The 23,175-nt window shown below is 43.8% G+C and overlaps 1 long non-coding RNA gene across 1 annotated transcript; it reads right to left on the bottom strand.

Moving 5' to 3' along the window:
• Positions 1 to 375: 375 nt before the first annotated feature.
• LOC106895150 lies at positions 376 to 17,240 on the bottom strand. Its single transcript, XR_001413368.1, has 3 exons — positions 17,034 to 17,240; positions 3,204 to 3,333; positions 376 to 471 (listed from the first exon to the last, which is right to left on the bottom strand). It is a non-coding gene; the product is annotated as an uncharacterized LOC106895150 (long non-coding RNA).
• Between the last annotated feature and the right edge of the window lie 5,935 nt (positions 17,241 to 23,175).

Below are 23,175 nucleotides of genomic sequence, written 5' to 3'. Positions count from 1 at the left end.
TGAAGGTTTTTAATACAAATCCTGTGGGACCAACTTTCCTGACCTTCCAAGGCATCTACTAAAACACACACACATGCAGGAGCCCCAGGGCATGCACAACTTAGATCAGAAAATTGGGGACTGGGGAGCATCAGTGATGGTGAGATTGGTGAGACATGACCAGAGTTCCACAGGGATCCATCAGTCCTTGGAGCTAAGGTCTTGTGGGACAGGACCAGCAGCTCATTTCCTTTATTGGCTGGAGGATCTGATTACCCAATAGGACCTGCACCAGCACAGCCCCATCATGGGAATGTTAGCTCCCACACGGGAACTGCTCAGATATGTGTCTCCTGGTAAGAAAAGGCTCATCCTCCTCTTCTCTTCCCACACACACCCATTTCATAGAGTCTTGATTAGACAAAGTTTAGCTTCCATCTTCCACTTGGGTACCAGGAGTCATCCTTTTCAATTTCTCCAGTAGCTTCATTCCTTTAAAAAAGCACATACATATCAGGAAGGCAAAGCATATGTTTTCTATCTTCTCAGGGCTCCAGTTGCAGAAAAAGACACCTCAGCCTCTAGCTTTCTCCACCTTTTTTTTTTCTTAGAACACTGGTATGTAAACCTTTTACTTTTGGTGCAGAGCAGCTCTAACTCTCCAAAGACCCTAATGTTGAAGGAGGCAAGCAGGCATTTCAGTTGTAGTGTTTTCCTTTCCTGTTCTCATATTTTGCAAGTTCCTTTTGGGAGGGGAAGTATTGACTTTTTGGTCATTTAAAATCAAACTCATTCAGGTTGAAATTGTCTCTTCTATTTGCAAAAAGAAAGATAGGAAGCATTTGCATCCTGCTATGAAAGAGGAAGACTGCTCACATATGCATGTCTGAATGCTCTATAATCTGAGCATTTGGTCTTTTTTTTTCTGAAATACTATGTTTTTGTCTTAGCCGAAACCACCCCTTGCCTCATATTTTTCCTCCTTAAGAAGCTTTGAGTGTTTTCAGCCTCATCTGTGTTTACTCTTGTAGCCTGAACTGAGCCCTTTCCACTGATTACCCATAGCGATTAAGGTTAAATTTCAGCTGATTTGCACCCCAGGATGTGCCACAGAATAATCCTGAGCTCTTTTAAGGTGCAGCCACTGCCTGCATGCAGTACAAGGGGGATTTGGAGCTTGCAGGCCCTTTGTAGGTGTTTTTAGTTTGCAAGAAATCTGGAACAATTATAGGAAAACAACCGATGCTGAAGCACAATCCTACCTGTCTGGTTTAACTGTGCAGTAAGTCTTTAAACTTCTATTTCTTCCATGTGTTTATCCTCTTTTCCCATCCCCCCATTAGTTCTGTGCTAGCCAGAATTAACCCCACCTGTCTGCAGGGGATGAATGAATTTCCAGCACACTCACTCAGCACTCCACACTTTTCACTGAAAAAGCCCTTGAGACATAGTGACAGAACAGTCAACAATGCTATTAAAACATATAAAATATCTGTAAAACATCTTCCTCCTAGGAGCTGACAAGGTGGGTTCTCCTCATCTTACTCTATTTGAGGCCATGTTGCAGTACCATATTAGCCTGGGAGAGTGGGTGGCTCCATGCACTTGAAACTGAATTTCTAGCCCATTTGGGCTCAGGTATTCTCTAGAATTTTTTTTTTTTTTTTTTTTTTTGGTCTGGTGGGAGGTGTCCCTGCCCATGGCAGAGGGGGTGGAACTAGATGATCTTCAAGGTCCCTTCCAACCCAAACCATTCTATGATTCTATGATTCTATAAAAAAAAGTGAAAAGATATTTCAGTAGATTAGATTAAATACTTTATTCTGAATTATCTCAATAACCCCATTTGGGCTCAGGTTTTCTTTAGAATTTTTTTTTTTTTTTTTTTTTGACAGCCTGGGCTGGGGCTGATACTCAGGACAAGTGGGAAATGTGTTTGCTCCTTAGCTCAGAATTTTGGTAGTCCCAGTTGTCAGTACATTGTGACATTTAATGCAGTCCTTAAGCACCTTTTTTGGGTGGAAAAATTATAGGCAGCTCCTTATGCCTGCTCTTGGATCCTGGATGGGTCTTTGATCTTTCATTAATTCTGATGCTGAGAGCTCACAGTATGCGGTGGTGGCAGATGAGGTCAAATGAGGCTGTGGACACTGAGTGAGGAGTGGGATACTTAGATACATCTGTCTTATGGGACTGCAACCTCCTCTCTTCTCCCTATCCCACCAAGGCAGTGATCCTTCCCCAGTGTCACTTTTCAAATGGCTCCAGTTGCTGCAGCCACAAGGATAAAGGGGAGCTGATTCTGGGTGCGTAGGAATGGAAAGAAAAATAAGCACTGGACAATGGTGCCTCTATTTAGAAGAGACCCATAGGTGATAAGGAAAGCTGAGTATGGCAAGGGATACTGGTGTACACCGGTATCCCTTTTGACTTCTGTATATAACTTACATCAGGAGAGGTCCAGAGCAAAGACTGCAGGGAGAGGGAAGGAAGGAGTAGGGGTTACTGAGCCCATATTCATGGCTGAGAGGCAGAAGTAGAAGCCAGGGCTCCCGATCATGACAGCCCCCCGCTGCCTTCCCTTGAATTATTGCCTTGATTAGCATGATGTCTTGCCCCCGGCAACCATGTGGCATTGAGTCTATGGAGGAAAATATATGAGTGTTGAGAATAATTGGTTCTTTGATATTAGATTGCACAAAGGTCAAAGTGTACTGGGGAGAGCGAGACAGCTGAAAAGTCACATTCCCTGCAGGCGCTGTGGCACTGACCTCCTGTGCCTGCAAAAACTGGGAATCACAGATAATCTGTTGCGATGCCATGGCTTGTTGCACTGGGGGACTGCAAGATCTCAGTGCAAACACTGTGGTTTCTCAGCTGGCAACACTGGAGCTCTTTGTAGCACCAGGTCAGGTTGAGTACGGGGGGAGTTAGATAAGGTTTTCATGTTATGTGATCTGTCTTGTTGCATTATTCTAACAAATTAGACGCTAGAAAGCTGGTCTGCTGTTTTTCTGTCTATGCACCACCCCGAAGACATCTCTGTCTTCCCCTGAACTCTGGCAGCTCTGATTTACTTGGGACAAACCTGATATCTATGAAGGATCTTTCTGTTTATGTTTGTGGGCTCAGTGGAAACCCTGTGGTTCAGTGCCCCTCGTCCATGTCTCCATCAGCCAAGACAGAATTTCTTAAAAAGCTGAAAAGCTTTTCAAACTGCTAACCTCAAGCCTCTCAATGTGGAGTTTCATCCAACATGAAAGGATTTGCATCCACAATTTCCATCTATTAGTAGCATCTCCCATCCTCGGAAGGGCTCAGGTCTTCAAGGTAGGTCCACTTTTCTGGAGGGTCCTACAGGAGAAGTCACAGTAACAAAACAATGAGAATTAAGATTCATACCCAGAAGACTCTGAATTTACATGAATAGTGAGCAGCAGAGGTGTGCAGAATCCATCCAGAAGGAGGTGGTGCTACATACAGTACATGACAAACTGCAGCCTGTAGCTTATAATAAGTAACTGAGGTCCTTTCTAAAAAGAGAAGTTGTTGGCCAAAGCCTTACTGTGGGCTGTAGACAGATTCTGCTTTACTTTACAGCAAGCTCCTCCTTGATACACTGGGTAAGTCATTTAGCTTCTTAGTGTGTTGGCCCCATTTGTGCTGTGGTGATGGTGGATGTGAAGATGGATGGTGAAGATCCATTGCTTCTGCATCAAAGCAGCAATGGATTCAAGCGCTCATATCCCACAAAGCAATGGCTAAAAAGTAGCTAGGTTTTCTAGTGTGAGATAGACTTTCTCCAGTGCCTCTCCTCTTATGCAGACCTGTTACATCCGAAGGCCTCCATAAAATTATTGTAGCACTTTCCTTCACAGACAGGTTCAGAGATCATGAATTTACAGCACTGATTCACAGTGCTTATCCATTGGCCCTGGCTCACTGGCCTCAGTTTTAATCTGTTAACCTGCAGTGAAAGTCAGATAGGATCTCAAAGCAGGGGGGAGATTGGGGAATGTATTGACAATTCTTATCCTATCCTATCCTATCCTATCCTCTCCTATCCTATCCTATCCTCTCCTATCCTATCCTATCCTCTCCTATCCTATCCTATCCTCTCCTATCCTATCCTATCCTCTCCTATCCTATCCTATCCTCTCCTATCCTATCCTATCCTATCCTATCCTCATTCCTTTATCATGCTCTCTCCCTTGTGAATCAATGTTTAGATATATTGGAGAACAGATAACCTTCATGATGAAGCGGGTTAAAGCCAAGGTCTGCAGTGAGAAAATGTTCCTTGTTTCCTTTCTCCTTTTCTTGACTCTCTTCTTGCCCTGCTGGAGTACTGATCCCATCCCATCTCCTCTTGAGGTGCTGAAGGTCATTTTTGGTAGCGTTTTAACTGAAGCTGAAATTTTTCAAATAATTGTTTAGGGAAAAGACTGGGATTTGAAAGGACAATGGTTTTCACTAAAAAAGAGAAATCCTTGGCCTGGCTGCACCTAACAATGGGGCTCAAACTGTCACTCCCCATCTCTCAGTCACCAGTGGGTGTTATGAGGAAGTATCAAGGGTATGACTTCCTGGCGGTAGTTACTTCTCCAGAAAATAAAGAACCTGCAGAGGAAAGCAAGGGCATGCTGCCTGTTCAGCTGCTTCCCAAGTCAATGCCACACAGCACCCCAGGGAACGCTGCCTTGCAAAGTTTACTTCCCAAGGCCATTCAGCCATCAGTGGGTTGATGGCTGAATGAGAAGCCTGGACGTGAAGAGCCATTTCCTCCTGCTGCAGTGATCTTTGTTCAGGTCCGCTGGCCACCAACGCACTACAGTCAAGACCGTGCAAAACTTCTCCCGGTGTAGTGTGAAATTTGCTCCAGAAGAGCAGAAACATCTGGTTAGAGCCAGGAAGTGGTTGCTGCCTGGGTTTGGCAACGAGGGAACATGTAGTTAATACACTCTTACCTCATCAGTAGGTGTCACTGCAGCAAAAGACAGGGTCCAGTGGAAAGTTTCAGAGGGGAATAGAGAGGGGTACTTCAGCCAACCAACCAGATGCAGAGTCAGTTCAGTGCTTCCTGACTACAGCCAGAGAACAGCTATGGATCTGGGTTTATGAATCGCTTGTAATAAGGCTATAGGAAATGAGAGATTAAGGAAATGAGTCATTAAGTGATTACAAAGACATGTGGAGCGCACACAGTTGTGGCCGCCAGTAACAGAGCGTTGAGCAACCGTAAATTTCTTCTACGGGGGTTTTGGGAATGTTCCTGCTGAACTTGTATGCAGTAGTGAGTTACGGTTCGGTGGATGTAGTTGAAATGAACCGGTAGCAAGTTTCAGTCACTCTTAGCACAAAACCCGCAAAAGAGTTTTCTACAATTCAAAATCACCCTTTTGATGCCAGGCCTGCTGACCAGTCCCAGAAGAAATATTGCAACAATTAAGAAACAGTCACCCTCTGACACAGTAGGATTTAGGTCTGGGCTTCAGTACGGATGCGGAAGCTTTAACCAAGGCTCAGTTAAAACCTCTCCATCAGGGCCAGCATCTGGAAGCCGACAACGTGGCCCTGTGCTAGAACCAGCTTCTGACTCGGTTTCCACATGGCTGCCAACGGAGCTCCCAGCAGCTCCTCTTCCTCCTGCGAGGTGTCTCTCTGGTGTGCTGGGACCGGCACTGAGCAGTGCCAGTCGGGGGAGCGTGGATAACGGGGTCTGGGGGCTGCAGAGAGCAGGGTCGGGAGGGGAGCGCCGCGGCTGCACTTGTTCAGCAGGTGCACTACCATCAGCTGGTGAGCAGATGCTCTCTGGTGTGCCTGGAGGCCTTTGTTCACACCACGGTGAACCTGCTTCCGTTCCCAGCCTCTTGGACAGCAACCTTTCTGCAGAGGCAGCCCCCCTCTCCCTCTTCCCCTGCAAAGCCAGCGCTGAAGATCTGCAAACGAGCTCTGTTCATTTTAAGAGTCCAGGGCTTCAGAGGCAATATGGGAAGCAGGATTCAGAAGCTGTCACTCCAGGCAGCTGGGATAAGTCACAGAATCCATCGAAATGGACCCCTCCGCGTGGTTTGGCGTCAAAAAAGATCTTTTTAATCCTGATTTCTGGGAAGCACAGTCAGGTAAAAAAGACCTGAAACACAGGGCAGGTCAGCCCTGCTGCCTGCTACCAAAGCTAGACTCTCCTGCTCTGCATGACCTTCTTGCAGGTTCTTGCTAAGGCATCCTGCTCCAGAGCATGTGACGCAGCAGGTCCTAACTCCTTCAGCAAACATGGTGCCAAGCAGTCAAATACCATGGAAGGACTAAATGAGGCAGTCAGGTATCTTTGATGCTTTCCTAATGGGTTTACTAAGGATTTATATAAAGTCCTGATGGCTCAGATGCAGAAGAAAATGATACAATATGAGATATAGGTCCTTTGAGTCCTTTCTGAGACTTTCTCCTCAGCATTTTGCCTCCAAAGTGTGTTGGTTTTCTACCAGCACCTCTGCATGCTACAAGTGCTGGCTTTCAACCTGGCTCTATTTCTCTGTGCTTTGTTTACTGCTGGTTCCCTCTCCCATATATCTGACTCCCCAGCCCACTCCCTACCAGGAACATGGCAATAGATTCAGGAGAAAAAGTGTAGGTGGTCCTTTCCTCTACCCAGTAATAGACTGTCACGAAATAAGGCCTCTCAAAACAGGCATTCTGGTTAAAAAAAAAAAGGGGGGGGGCTCATTTTCATTCCACTTCTCTCAGTTTTATTTCATATTTACATTCAGCCTCCTCAGATTGTTGCTGGTCTTCCATGCAAACAGTATTTTGGGTGTATACTAAATTGTTTCACACAGAAGTTAATCACACCTGAGCAAAGATTGGCTGTAGTGCTTACAGTCACAGTTTGGTTTCACCCACTCCCCAAACTAACAACTCAATCTCTGCATATACAATGCAAACAAAAAACATTTCCTATTTGATTTTGCTCCCTCGGTTTCCCTGCTATCATGGAGCTAGCTGTCTTTGGAGGCTGAGACACTTCCAAATCTCTCTGTAATGGGCTGGTAGATGGGAGAGGATGGAGCAGAAAATCCACCATTCATGGCACTGCGGTAGAAGCTGCAATCCAAGCATCAGTGTGCACATGAGAGGCTCAGTATATGAGAGTTCCTGACCCTATGACTTTAAATCTGACTAGATAAGAAAGCCAAAGAGTGGGAGGTGAAACAGAAGCCCAGAGAGTTGAAAAGATTTGTCATAGCAGATCTGGGCCTGGTGCCCAGGCCTTCTAAGCACAGCTGGGTGATGATATTATGGTTATTGTTATTATTATTATTATTATTAATGATAATAATAGTTAATGTGCCAAAAGCTGGTGTTAGGGTAGGACTAAAAGAGATCACCAAACTGAGCAGAGTGTGGTGAATATTTTTGGCCAATGAATGTATCTATGTTGAAATCTTTCAAAATCTCTCAGGCATTTTCAAAACAAAACTTTTGAGGTTTTGAAATGGTACTTTACAATTAAAAATAGGCAATGCATTTCAAAGCAACAAAAGAAAAAAACCCAACTTTCTAAATAGTTTAAGTAACTAATAAAAAGCCTTTCAATTTCAGTCCAATGAAACATTTCATTCAAATCCAAAATCAACCTTTTCTTTTCATCCAAAAACTCAGAAGATTATCGTGCTGGTTGAGCTTTTATTTTCCTTCTGATTTTCCATTTTGGTGACCAGACCAAAATATGTATCACTCACCAAGCTCCACTCATAAATCCTAAGAAAAAAACGTGTCCCATGGTCTACATTAAACTTTATTATGTAGACTTTTCAACAATGAAAATCTCTCTCCCAGGCATTTTAACTACATCACCACAGTAACTATCCTACCATGCTACAACTTCTACTACAATATTTCTTTGTTGCACAGATAACTGTGACCAAGCCCTTGCTAACGTAATTCATGAGAGGGAGCAGCATGATTGAAACAATACTCACGCTTCAGGGTTGACCTCTAAACCTATCATAAGTCACAAGTGTCAAAATCAAGCAAGGTTATACAGGGGAGGTTATGAAATTTCATCACTTATACAGATGTTGGATTTTCTGCGCCGTAATTACAGAGTCAGGCAACTTACTTGATTGTGTATGTCCCAGTGAAAAGCACAAATTGACTTTATTTTGACTGTTTTTCATTTTTAGATGATGCTCACTATTTCTACAGCAGTTTATTTTCTGTACTGTCTTTAGAGAAGTTCCTTTTTGTTTGGTTTGTTAATATTGCTTGGTATGAGACAACGCATCAACACTTTTCATTCTAAGCAAATCCAGCCAAGAGGCATATCAGGGAGATATTTGCACCCTGATGAAATGTAAAGAGGAGTGGAAGTAGCTGTTTTTACAGCACAATGTTTACAAAAGCTCAGGAAAGGAAGGAGAAAAGGCATTTGCCTGCAGCTGACGGTGAAACAGAAAATTAAAGCAGAAACAAAGATCTAACAAGAATCCTACCCAGAAAATGCCAAGTGATCTTAATGACCAGGAGTGACTGGAGATAAGTTTATGTCTCATCAGAAAAACTCCCTCGATGCTCTCTGCTGGACCTCCCTTCCTGTCATGGGAATACTTTCTGTTCCCACAAACACATCAAGCTCTACAGGCAGGATAGCTTAACACCTTGTTGTGTCTCATGTTGTCTGAAAGAAAAGTCCCCACTAATGACTAAGCCTCTTCTGTTGGTCCTTCCTTGCCCTCCAAACACTCATTGTACTGAATCCCCTAGATCTGCAGAGAAAAGAGGTAGGAATGAATTTTTGGATATATCCAAACCCAGGATAGAAAAACATTCCTGGAGTTCTCTAGCCCCAACAGAGTTCTCTAAGTCCTTGGATTTTCCTGGAGTCACCTAATTACTTCCAGGGTTTCTCAGAAATATCTGGAGTTTCCCAGACAGAGTGGCCTTTGGGAAGCTGCATTGTGACTCTATCAGGAGCCCATTAATTCTGCCCCGTATGAAGTCATGTTGTCCAGAGAGTGATAACACGCTGAAGAGATAAATCAGTTTGGCAGAGCCTTGCCTTCAGCTTGCACACACACCAGTGTAATCCTGGGAGCACTGAGAAAAACACATGTGTATATTGAAGGCAGGATTTTCTTTTTCCTTTTTATTCTTCCAGGAGAATTAAAATGAACATCAATAAATTTGGGTGTCAGAGCACAGAGAGGAAGAGAAAGCAATAAAGCTAAAAAGACAGCATCAGCAGGAGACCTACCTATGGCTCAGGACACCTACCAGAGGAATAAAGATTGAGAGCTGTATCTAAACTGGCCACAGAAGATGCCCTAACATCCAGGCAGCAGCTACTTTTCTCCACTGAGGGAGTCAGGCTCTGACAGTCCATCACTGTAACTTGCTAAAAGTGATCCAAAACGGTTTGATGACAAAGCTGCCTGCAATGTTTGCCATCTGAGAGCGGCAGCATGGCATGTATGAGATAAGATGGATGGTCAATCTTACAGTACTTTGATCTTGAGATGCCAATAAGAACTCTGAAGATTGGCTATCCTGTCCATTGCATAGAGTTCCCATCAGGACAGTGTGGGACCACACTAGGGCAGCAGGGGAAGGGAATCAAGGTTCACTAGCTTAACTTGGAATAAAGGACCACACAAAGCACTTGATTTCTGATCTTCTGGCTGCTTTTCCAGAACAAAATATTCAGGCTCAGTCAAGAAGTAATATGCCAAAATTTGATGGCCTGCATTTGTACAGAAGGTGAAACATGATATTCAGATGTCCTCTTCTGGCTTTACAAGTCTGGTTAATCTATAGAAGATTTCTATGCACAAGGTTGAAGTATTCTCTCCTCTACACAAAGAAATGTCATGCAGGAGTCAGTAGATGATGTGCTAGTTCTCATTCTTCACCTCTGGCACTGCATACAGCATGAGACCTCATGTCTTATCTCTGTCTCTGTTGTTCTAGTCCACCTCTCTCAACTTAAGCATTGGTATATTTCCGAATTTTGTACCACAGCCAATATTAACAACATTTCAAGATAATTCTGAAACTGTAAATAAAATTAACAAACATGGTTGGGATTTGCAGCCTCTGAAGGCTTCTGTTCAAATACTTATATTCACTTCCTTTTTCATATCCATTCCAAGGCTGTACAAGGGTATTCAGGTGATATTTAACACTAGCTGCACTGAGCAGTGATTGTTGCTACTGATGTTTATGTTCCCTTGAATTTAAGAAGCAGCACCTGAAATCAAGGGTCAGTTATACATATGTGGAATGGTCCTTGGCTTGGAAAAATACCAGGGTGGTATCACAACACCCTTCAGAGGCAACTAAACACACCACTCTACGTGTAACCTATAAGCCTGGGGAATGCCTATGTTCCTCAGATAGATACAGCCTCAGCAACACTTACCAAAGAAGATGTGGTATAGATAGGGAAAAGGAAGAAAGGTATCCTACCAGAAATTTTCAGGTGAAAAAAGTAACTCCACCTCACCCTTATAACAGCTGCATCAAAAAAAAGGTTGAAATGGACTGTGAAGGGCACGTGGAATGCCCCTACCCAAAGACAAAATCAGATCTACCCAACAGATATTCTTAAAATTACCCAGCAATGAAGACTCCATATCCTCCTTGCACAAGTCTGTCCAAGAGTTTCACTGTTCTTACTGCTTAGTCCCTCTTTCCTTTTTTCTGGTCTTGGGATAATCCATCATGATCACAAGAGGTGACACACTGTGGCCATTCTCCCAGTACTGGAAGACCCTGTTCTGTTGCAATGCAATCCAAAGCAACTCCACAACATCCAGAAATTTGCTTTGAAAGTTAATAACTTTGGCACATCAAAAATAAAAATAAGCAAGTAACCCCATCATGAAAATGAGTTTAGAGGCATTCGTGCAAGAGGAGACAGGGTGAGCGGCCAGTGGTGTTGAGGAACAAAGAAGCTCCTCTGCCCATTGCCAGGATTAATGAAAGACCAGTCCTAGGAGTTTGCTCCAGCAGTTTTAGAAACAATAATAACAGTCCTCCCCCTCCCAACATGCTAAATCTGATCCTTGCTAATGTGAATTAATACCAGGTTTCAGTGCAGCCACTGGGGTAATGTGATGCTCTGGAGTGCTGTAATCCTAAACAGAGCATTAGGAGAGCAGCTCGCACCACAGCTGTGGCTCCTTGCAGGTGTTTCTTCCCCGGGCAGCCCTGGGGAAGCAAATCTCACTCTGCATGAGAGGCATAGGGGAAACTCTGTCATGGTGAGACAACAGGCTTCCCTGGAAGCAATGAGCTGGTCCAGCCCTGGCGATACCACAAGGTGTAGGGCGGGGGAAGTCTGAAGTGATATGGCTCTCTGTTTTGCGTGCACAAAAGGAGAGAGAAGCAGGTGAGTGAACAAAACAGATACCTCTGCGTAACTCCCTTCCCCTGCAGACTGGGCATAGGGTGCCTACGTACACGTGTGCTCTTTGTTCCTGCAAGTGATGTTCCCATTGCCCCTGTCCCACCGCTTTCCCTTATCCTCCCCCTTAAACAAGGCTTGGATCACACATTTCATCAACAATCGCTGCTATTCATTGTTCAGGGCACCAAAGGGAAACAGAAGGCTCCTAAGTGAGGTGCCCTGCTTTCCCTCCACCCATCCTTCACCACCCTCCTCCCCCAATCCTTGCATCGTGCCTGTCTGCAGTCACAACTCGATATTGGGTTACAGCAGGCCTCCAGCTGACCCGGTGGGTTCATCCTGTAAAAATACCACTTCTGCCCTTCGTCTCTCTGATTACTCCTGGCTCATAACAGGTGGGGCTGCCAGCTCGAGGGGGAAGGGAAGGATGGAAGAGCTGCTCTTTAGCTGTGTGCCCTCCTCCTCAGAGGGGAAAAAAAAGCCCCATTTGTTCACTCCCCCAGCTTTGTCCCCAAGGTCTTTGGTTCTTCAGAAACGAGTTTTGTGTAAATCTGTTTTTTTTAAGTTCAGTACCACTGGAGTCAATGGAAGGACACCAGCAGCACTTCCCTAACTTTATTCCCAGCACAGCTTCTTTCTGTTTAGATGCAGGTCCCCATCAAACTCCCAGCTGACTTCTGTGATCCTCTCACTACTGAAAAAAAAACCAAGTTGAAAATTCAATTAGTCTTACAACAAATCCAGTGCTTCCTGATTGTCACTTGGGCCAAGAAGTGTCCTTTTTGGCTGTTGGGTCTTGGGCTTTCAGTCTTGGTTGCACTGGGGGAGTAGAGAAACAGCTACAAACTAACAAAATATTTTGAGTTCCAGGAATAAATATTGGAGGAAGGGACTTCTATTTAACTCAAAGTACTAGGTCCCATTTTAACAGTTTGCCACGTGGGTGTGTTTTAGATATAAAGATTAGCTCAATGGCTTGTTCCACTTCTGCAGTGATGTAACCCAGGGAGTACAGTTTGAACGTGCAAAAGAGTTTCTTCATGCTCTTGATAGCAACCTCACATTCCTTTTGGCATTGGGTAGTCGTGGTCTGCTTGGTGGCCCATGTTTGCCTAGGTCAATACAGAAATGCATAAAAGGTTTCTACACAAAACAGGAGGGATTTAATGGCACAAAGCTCATAGAAGCTTTTGACGAAACAAGAACGGCAAAGCTCCAGGGATGGAAAATGGCCACAGCCTTTCTGAACAGCAGTCAGTAGCACAGTAATTAATTTTAGAGTTACATTGCAGGACAGCTGAGCATAAAACTAGATTTGAAACTAGAAAATTTACTTCCATCCATTCCCTCTTCCCATCCATCAAAATAAAAGGTTTTGAAAGAAAGCACTTTTGTGAATGTTACAGGTCAGGGTGGGGTTCACCTTCATGAGCCTGCAAATCTCTAATCAATATCTAGAGAGGAAAAGAGAATCTGTATGGCAGGTTATGCCAAATGAAAATATTCTGACTTTTCTTTGTTGCCTTCCACATACTTCTCATTTCCTAATGCATTTTTCCAGCTGAGACTTACCCAGTGTAGAAACACTGGATTCATTAAAATGATCAGAGAAGACCAGCTACTTTGCAGGTAACTTCCTAATCCTCTAATAGCCTCTGATCTATGAGATCCAAGTGACCTTGGATGGAGACACTGAGAGCTTTTTCTCAATGACAAGAGACATTTTCTCTTTCTTCTTGCAAAGCTGTAATGTGGAATTATTTAAGGATGCTGCCACCAAGCTGGATGTATCTTGCACAGCAGGCGAAAGCTGACAATGAGCTTTGACTTTGTCACCTAGAAGATAGAAACCCTCAAAGCCAAATGACATAGGAAGAGAGAGATATCATTGCACCAGCCAGATTGATGAAGGATTTCACAGTAATTTTTTCAAAAGGGGACATTTTCGGTGTTCCCATCAAACAATCTAAGTACTGATGTTTTCACTTTTTAGCTAACAATGATTCCTGTCTTCCCTTCTACTTTTTGCTCTATTTCACAATGCAACCAGCAAAAGGTTTAACTTCCCAGTTCTCATTTTTCTGCTCAAACAGTTCTACTCATGTATTGTGGGCAATAGGAATTCCTGTCTTTTTCAAGAAATGCAGAGTTGCTGATGAAGTCTGAAATATAATTCTAGGTCATTTCTACATATGCATAGTTGCAGACTCTTTTGGAAGAAGAAACTCCTTTCTTGTCTTATACTTATCCGTGTTTTCATCAGTGTCCTTTAAGTTACACTGTCCCTCACCTAAAAAAAAAAAATCTGCAAATTAGAAAAGGACAATGGTTTGTCTGTCTTTTACTTCCATAGTGCCTAAATGAATCACAAAAGACTTTATGTAATATATTATACTGTATGATACTTGTTTCTACTTTACAACTCAGGAACACTATGTCTCTTTTTTCTTTTATGTCTCTCTTGCCTGTATTTCTTGGAAAAGGGAATTGGAGTTGTTGCTGAGAATTTAATAGGGTTTTTGTTTAAAATAGACACATGTTCGCAAAATTTCATCAGTCCAAAGACATTCAAGCAGCTGAAAATAGGTGTATTTTCCCTTCTCTAGTAGGCATCACTTTCTGTTACCTTCATTACCATGCTCTTGCCAGTTTTTAATTTTTGACAGGAAAGTAGAGCAGAAAGAACATGCATTTATAAATTACAAACATGTCAATAAATAAACCTTGTTATAAAAAGAAACAACCAAGTCCGTTTCTCCAAGTTCTATAGAGATCCCAAAATGACTGAACCCAGCGATGTTTTTCCTTTGCAAGCCATTTTTAAAGAGCAAATTACTTTGTTACAACTGGAAGTATCATGACTACTTTGAAATCATAAAGCAGGTGACATGATCTGCTGTGTTTGTTCTTGCTGTGCCTGCTTGGCATAAGCTTCCTAAAAGTCTCAGGAGTTGCTCTGGGGATGAATTTGGCCTGCAGGGGTCTTCCATTTACTTTGATTTATTGTGATCATTCAAAGTGTATTCTCATTTGGATGGTCAGGGATTTACACACATAGCTTCCATTAACACTAAAGGGTGATACCATTAAGACAAATGTACAGTTAATCTCTGGCACCGTAGAGATAAAAATATACCTCAGAGAGTCCTCTGGCTGGGCTGGAAACGTTCATTATCTGAGTTTCATTTCGCAGCACGGAGCATCTTTAAAAGGCAGCTTTATAATTTTACTGCCCCTACCCTGTATTTCTGAGAGGGCAGGAGAGGAGAGAAAAGGTAGAGCTATCCATGGGAAGAAAATGAGATTGCTTCCTTCAAGTCCCAGCACGTAGACAGTGTTCCACATGAATAGCAGGGAGGATCAGATGATTTTGGATCTCTTCCCTCAATCACCATCATTGCAGGATTGCTTCTGAACACTAGGTCACTTGCTGCTTTTATTTTAGTAGTGTCACAGTAGCCCTGGGAGAGAGAGCTTCCTAGTCTTTCCCCAAATTCATGTTAACCAACAGATTTATGTGAAACCAGAGATGTTCTTCACCCAGAAGAGCTTACAATAGACAAAAGAGTAGAATCACATGGGAATTCAGATTGTAAGAGGCAGGAATCACCTTTTCATTGCTCTTCATCTATCTACAGTCCAGCAGGGCTTAACATCACTACTGTTGCATACTGTGGTGTTTTTCCCAAGTAAATGTCTAAACAAAGCAGAGTATGGAGGTGGAGTTGCCCTGGAAGAGCTCTGGTGAATCATCCAGGAGGTTCAGATGAAGATCACATTAAGTCAAGTAGCAGAGGAGTGAAGACTCCTACTCCAGGGGTATTAAGCCTGATAGCGTCTTTGTTATTTGCTAAGGTTTGGGCACAAGAATTGAATGCCAGCTCTTTTTGAAAGGGCAGCTAACAGTGACAACTCTATGCAGCCTTTGTCCCATCCTGACAAATCCTCTCGAGAATACAAACTGATTGGTTTGTGGAAATAAAACACTTCCTCATATACTGAAACATCTTTCTCTCAGAGGTCTTTGTCACCAGCTGAAATGGCTCATTGAGCACAGTAAAATCAGAATTTGAAAAGCACGTTCATAACCTAGCCCTATTCTCCCAGTGCACCCATGGTGTTCAAAACTGCCAGCACCTTGGGTTGTGACTTCTAGTTACTTCACCACTAGAACGTGAATGTATGCCCAGCCTCATCCAGCAAATCATGGACAGGGAGGTACACAGATCCCAAAGGTCTGTCTCACAGGTCTTTTCTCCAAGTCTAAAAATGAGCCCTTGCATGATTCAGTCCCTTTCCATCGTCTCTTAACTGAAGAGACATTATTTCTGATCTGTGGACCACCCTTCTGCAGAGTGCCCATAGCATGGTAAGATGCCCAAAGGAATCAATCAGGTGGACATGTCCTGTTAGACCATCACAAGCAACAAGAAACTGAGTTAGTACAATGCAGTGGGTATAGGACAGAATAGTGAATTAATCCATGAACTTGAGCAAAGTACTTCCTCTTTTTATACCTTTCTGTTTCTTCCCTCACACTTTCTCTGGATGTCTTTTATAGCAAATATAATCCATTGAAACTAAACCACAGGAAAACAACCTCTACGTTGTACGTGTCTACATTAGAGGCTGGCACTAATTTTTTTCTCAGTTGCTTTAGTGAAGCCATTTACATCACCAGCAAAGACCCAGAGACGCTGATTTGGGCACAGACTGTGCCTTTGGGTTTATTCTGTCTGTGATTTTATTATAACTTTGGACACCACGACACATTTTAAGTGGTTCCCTGTCTTCAACTGTAATTGAATATTGCATTTAGATAGCCCATTAGACTCTCGTGCTATGGTAATATGGATTCTATATTTCAAACACCACTAAACAGTTTTCCATTCCTGTGGGTGAATCCAAGTTTGTAAATTTTGCTTTGCTGCACAATGTCATTCAACAACCTGACCCAGCAAAACTCCTACAGATCTCACAAGACCCCTGGCAAAATGCAGAAAAGAAAACGTTCTGCGTAAACAGCAAATGCAAGCAGTGAGGAGGAGGCGGCGGGGAATGAATGCAGTTCTCATTTAATTGCTTTTAAAGCTTTTTGTCATCTTTTTCTCATTCCTCCTCCCCCCCCACCCCTCGCCCAAGACCTGAATATCATGCATGTAACAGAATCCGTTCCGATTAGAAGGTTTTGTTACAGCTGTAATAAGCTTTCACACAGGGAAAGTCCCCTGAGACCTATATTTCATCTCAACTTTCCCCACCGCATTAAACAGAGGGTTTGATTCTGGAAAACAGAGATCGAAATTCTCTCCTCCCGCACTCAACACTGGGAAGTAATGAGAATTGACAATTCCAAGGCTCAATGTGAAACGAGCATGGTCTGGACTGAAACTGCTTGTGTGATAACAGGTTTTGGGAATGTTTCCACTTTCATCTGTTTATTTATTATTCTTATTAATTATTCTTAGGCTTGTGATTTGGGGGAGAGAGGGTGGGAGGAGGAAAAAAGGAAGAAAAAAGGGAGTCAGTAGCTTGGCAGCACACAGCCTAAATCTAAACACCACACACACTCGCTATACCCTGGAAAAACCTGGATCTTATACAACAATTTCTGTAACAGCATCACTTGGATAAACCAGCAACTTACTTGGAAGGAATCTTTGCTTTCCTAGAATTCATGTAACTAAGAGATAAAATGACCTTGAGGGATGGCAGCTTTCCTTGTAAAATGCATTAACTCTTTCAGAGCAAACCTTGCTGAAGATCCTCCTTTGTGCACTCTGTGGTGAATCAGACAGGACAGCAGGGTCTGGCCAAAGCCTGTCAGTGGGTCTTGTTGCAGTAACATCACCAGGTTTCACATCCAGCCTCAGTTCTGATGATTTAGAGGGAGGCTTTAAGAATGTCCGGTCAGCATCATCTGTGAGTGCTGATAAACTTAATGCAAACAAATTACTTGACCCATCTTTACTCCTCCCCCTTCAAATGACCTCAGAGCTGATGACTTCGACCCACTTCGTTGTCCTCTGAAATGAACTGGCAGCCAGGTTAGCCCAAGGTCTCTCCCGAAGTGGTAGTCACTTGGACTGATCTCTTGAGCTATTTCTCTTCCCATGGTCCTGCAACAGTGATTTTTAAGAGGAGAATGGGAAATGAGACAGCAACCAGTCGAATCTGCTGTACAGCTGCTTCAGAAATGATCAGTCCTGTGAAGAGCAGAACTGACTGAGGGTGGACTCTGGGGCATAATGTTATTTGGCTGGATTTTCTGGCGTTTAAAAATAGCGTTTTCCCTGCTGTAACTTCTCCCTTCTGAGGGTTTCTCTTCCCTCTACCCTAGTTGCCTATTTTCACAATAATAGTAAGAACATAATACTTCTTTTCACCTTCTGTCAATGTTGATCAGCAGACAGATTCAAGGTTATTAGTGGGTGACAAACAGACAGAGTGAATGGTAATTCCTGTTTGTTTGAAAAAGAGTAAGGAAGAAAATTCAAAGTGATCATGGAAGCAGATCACTGGCATCATGTAGAGGGCATAGATGAAAGGGGCCACTTTTGAGGGAGAAACAGCAGGAGCTGAGGGCTTGATACTTTTTACTGGTTACTCTACACCCAGATGTTGTGTCTGTGAGGAAGGCTGTTTCATACTTCAGCATATTTCTACAAAGAGAGATTTTGACAGCTTCCACTTTTCTCCCATTTTTAGATGATGCCCTAAGACCAGGTGCTGCAAACCTTTTGGAATTAAAGAACTCCACAGAGACCCCTTTCCCAGAGCAGAGGTATCCCAGCTGTGCTCAGACAACACTGACATTCACCTTCCTGTAAATTTGTCACCCTTTTTGCTTAGAAATGAGGACTTTCCTTTCTTCCTTGTACAAAAACCTTGGTTTCACCCAGAGCTGACTACATTTCACTTCCAACTGAGCTAGTCCAGAGGGATGAATCCCTTCGCTTCATCAAGAAAAAGGAGCTTAAGCCATCAGAAGCTGGCTTCGGAAGAACTCTGTCTTTTCTGTATATTCCCCAGCTGTCATTGCCCTGCAAAAGACCATTTAACCAAGCTCCAGCAAGACCTTTGAAATGACAGGAGGGAAGAGTCTACCTGCGCAGCCCTTGTTCCCTGCTGAGCCTATAGCTGTTGGTGAGCAATTCCCCAGGCTGTTGCAGCTTCATGCATTTCTCTGCAAAGACAGCAGTGTTAAAATCAGGGGTGCTGATGGAAAAGCAGCAAAGAGCTAGATAGGGAAGAGGGGACAGATGTGGCTCTCCCCATCACTTCTTCTTTGTCAGGGGTTTGCATGGCTGAGAAATGGAGAGAGAGACAGATGGACTCTATATTCCCATACCCCTTTCTCCCCTCCTCCAGTCCTAGCAGAAAGGTGAAAGAAAGAGGTCTACAAGGCAACAAGTAGTGATTTAACCAGGCCAGAAGCTCGTACAGCAACTCTGCAAGGGCTCATACAAACACACACACCTTTGGCTGCTGGAACCTGTTTGACTGCCAGAGGGGACAAGAGCCAGAAGACCAGGTCACCCAAAAAAACCAAAAAATAAAAAAGAACCCAAAACCAACAACAACAAAAAGAAAGAAATAGCACATAGCCCTCCTCCAAAATAACAACAGAATCAGCCACATGACAGCCCCATTGAAGCTAAGGGAGCCCCCACCAGGAATGAATTTGCCCTGGTGTAATTAATTCCCCTTTGGAAGAGCTGCCAGCAGGAATCTCAGATTAAAATCTCTCTCTCCTCCAATAGGAAGCACCTCCAGGAGCTCTGCATCTCCCCTCCCTTCCCCACAGCGTGAAACACCAGTCCAAGTCCCAGTGTGAGACTTGAACCTACAGTGACCTCCTGAGCCCTGCAGTGAAGGATGTATTAGCCAATGAGTCATGTTGACTCTGGCTTGAATCTAAATGGCCTCTTCTCTCATACCAGAGAAACCACGTTCACACAGCCACAGACGTTGCTTGTATCGGATAACCCCTAATACAAGAGTTGGGTGGTGCTTGTTGCTGTCATCCTTGCCTGGAGGAAGGGGGTGAGCAATGGGGTGGGGATGTCAAAATCCAGTTACTCCAGAAGTTATATCCTCTCTGTAACTTAGGGTGCAGAAGAAATTGCCAGCCAATTTGAACAGTAGAGGCTAAGCTAGCCCTCTGGTTAATGAAAATGATGACTTTTGTTTCTCTGTGAGTGGTCTTTTCTTTGTAGGCAGAGAACAAGTGATTGTTGCTTGTGTTACATTTTTTTGAGAGGTCACTTTTTATTTCCTTGTGTTCCTATCCTGTACAGAGCCAACTCACCTTCCAGCTTTTGACATGCCACCATGAAGGTACCTTTGGGCCTTCCAAACCACCATCTGCTATATACTAGCTAGCAGAGTTGATGGCCACTCTTGGCTCACTTTCTCCATGCTCCTTACAGAGACACCAGGCTCTTAGGATCTCTGCATCCCCTCTGAAGGTATTGCCTGAGTGAAGCTGTAGCGAAGTGTGAGCAGACAATCAGGCAACCCTTCATGGAAATCCTAGGGAGTGAGAGCAGAACTTTATGACCAAATCAGCTGGTGACACTCCTGGACCACAGCTGGGAGGCAGCAACTTCCAGATGAGAAGCAAGAGCAAGTGAGCCTCCCAGCTGTAGATGCTGTGAGAGGGTTTGTGACTCACTGAGCAAAAGGAGGGATGGTTATCTCCTGGCAGGACACCAACATGACATTATATAGAAGGGATTTTACCCACTGCTGAAAAGCAGCCTACTCTCAGCTGGACGGAGCAGCTGCTCAGCAGGACACTGAACCACACTTGACTTGAGGTGCTCAGGTGGTTAAGAGTTTAATGTAAGGTAACACTCCCTGTCTGGATAGAGTGCTTTGTATCCGATTGTAAGTACAGGCTGATGAACTCCAGTTACTCCTGCTGATATTTGCCAGGACACTGACCATTTGAAACAGAGGTTATCCTCTGCTTGATTCTCTCTATCTGCCTGATAACCAGCAGGATATTTGTGCTAGAATATTTTGCTTTTGCCTGCCTGCTTGTCTTTCCTTTGCAGCTGAACAAAGAGAGCATTGTTTTCAGGCTATCAAAACTGATTTCACTTTGATGGGCTTAAATTACCAGCTATATATCAAGGGAAATATATCTCAGCCAGACCAACACCTCCTTTCTCAGCTCCTGCATCCACCCACCTCCTGTCCCCCAGAAATATGTCAGTATCTACTCACAAGCCCTCCTGCAATTCTGAACCCTCACTGATACTGCCTGTTACCTATTGACATCCCAAATGGTCTGCAAGGAAATGCAAATTGGCATTGATAGGAAACCTGAGAAAGCAACAGAGAGATTTACTGGTCAGGAAAACACTAGTTTTTCCTTTCCTTATTCATATTGTGGTTCACTGGGCTGTCATGTAATGCAAATAACATTCATGGCATTAGCCTGTACTTAAAATAAATGCTTCCTGTGGTTCTTACATATCTCCATTTCATCATATAGCACCTGAAAAAAAAAAGGAAGGAAAAAAGTTGTTCATTGCCTCCTGTACTCGACTGATGCACATGTTTGTCCTGCAGACATGAGTGCGTGGGCTGCACAGCTGTAATTCTGGTTTCTGTGCACTGTGCCTTTAAATATGAGTAGGCAGCCTGCCTGTAGGGCTGGGAGGGTGTAAATCTGGAAAGGCGTTTAAGAGAAAGGAGAAAGAGGTACCTTTTGCAGTGTCATTCCTGTAGGAAAGCACAAGACAGAACAAATTCCATGGGAAACAAGTCCTCCAACCTGAAACCCAGGTTCAGTGTTTATCCAGAGTGAGCAAAATCAGATAAACTTCCCCAGTCAGGGCTGTGCTCCGAGGAAACATCTTCTCCAAGAGCTGGCTCTGCTGAACAGCCAGTTGGATGACCCTGCCTAAGGACGGCTGTTTCTGCGGCCAGCAGCCCCACGGTGGAGCCGTGCAACTAATGCCATGCACTGATCCTTCTGAGAATGACCACTGACAGTCCAGCTGGTGGGTCTGCAATGCACATTGCAGCCATATTCTACATGCTGACCTGAAGGACATGCCAGTTGCAGCAGGGTTGCATTGCCGATCCCCTACCACACACACCCCCCCCTTGTGTCTTGCAATTTCCTCATCCCATCGGTGATGGGGAGTCTCCTGCAGATGTTCGGAGACAGCAATCTCTATGGAGGTTAGGCATACATCACAGGGTGAAGAGTGGTTTGAGAACAGAATGAAGTACCCTATAGCTTACAGCTTCATCACACTGTTGGCTGCTGCTCAGGCTTAAAATGTCCGTGCTTGGGTTTAGGACGGGCTAAACTTGGAATAACTCTTGATGGGATGGACCGTAGCCTAAGGCATCATCTACAATTCCCATTTGTGCAGACTCACGTGGACAAGAGCTCAGGCCCAATTTAAGGCAACAAACAAGTTCCTTCCCTGGCAGCCAACTTATGTCCATGCCCACGCGCATGGCCTTGGGCCCATGCAAACATTCCACAATGGTTCCATAGACACTGCTGTGTAGCAGTTACACTCAGCTCCTCTATGTATGATTTCCAAGCTCTCCATACCCATGCTATTATTTTCCTTTTTCTTTTTCTTTCCAAATGGAGAAGGACTGGTCCAGAATCCAGCAGTAAGCCAGCACCAGAACTAGGAGAGCAACCCAACCCTTCTGACTCCAGTGCTGCAGGCTTAGTCTGCTAGACAGAAGTGCTGGTCATGTTTGAATAATGACATCTCTTCTAGACTAGTCAAAGCCCAAAAGTGAGTCATTTTGTTCCATCACCCCCTCCATGATTTTCAGTGGATTGCTCCAGGTGACTGGAGAAGTTGCCTATAACATGGGATATTTTTGGTTTCATTTGTTGGGGTTTTGGGAATTCTTTTTTTTTTTTTGAGGTCATGGTTAAAAAGAACCCAAACCATCTATCAGATTCTTTGGGACAGGAGGTGGATTACAAAGATCTCACTGTTTCCTGTTTTTTTGTTGCATGCATACATGGTCATTTTAAAGAATCATTAGCAATACGGGTAGAGCACATAGGTCAGATACAGACTGGTTAGAAATGGATTGCCATGGTGCTGTGCTCTACATAAACCAGGAATAACATCAAGAGACTGACTGGTCATGTTCATTGTAAAAGATTTGGGCATATATTTGGAATCAGTATTCATACAGAGGTCAATGAGGGACAGAAGATGCTAGCTGGTTTTGGTTACTCAAAAAATGGTTTATTAATATGGTTTAGGCATATCCACAGGAGAAGACACAGCTGTGCTAGATTATTTAGTTGACTCATTCAAAGAAGTAACCACAGTGTAAATCTCTCTGCTCCTTTCATCTCACACAGAGGGAATCAGTTGTGTGTTTGTCAACAGGAGACTGAAGCCATGAGTCAGCATTCAGCAAACACTTCTAGTTCTGTATGGTTTCTTTACCACTTGGCAGTTTTAGATAACCTGCATGGAGGCATAGAAATGTCAAATCATTTCATCTTTGAGCTCAAGACTCCAGGAACACTGTTGGACATAAGCTTTTAGTGACCTGTACCTACCCAGTAGGATGTTTCCCATGCACAGAGCAGCACTTTATAGCCAGTCCTCTTCAGATTAACATCTCGTGCCATTGAGACAGAAAGAGATAGTGTGTCTCTGCTACATTCCTCAGCAGGCCCCTGACCTGCCCATAAGCAGGTGAATTCATGTTAGCACTTCTTCCTCCAGGACAACTCTCAGCCATTGCAGGGAACACAAATACAGGTATGATTTAGG

Source organism: Calidris pugnax, unplaced genomic scaffold (genome assembly GCF_001431845.1).
Source record: "Calidris pugnax isolate Ruff unplaced genomic scaffold, ASM143184v1 scaffold103, whole genome shotgun sequence".
Classification (NCBI taxonomy): domain Eukaryota; kingdom Metazoa; phylum Chordata; class Aves; order Charadriiformes; family Scolopacidae; genus Calidris; species Calidris pugnax.
Note: the sequence above shows the minus strand (reverse complement) of the source record. Positions and strands in the feature narration are given on the sequence as shown.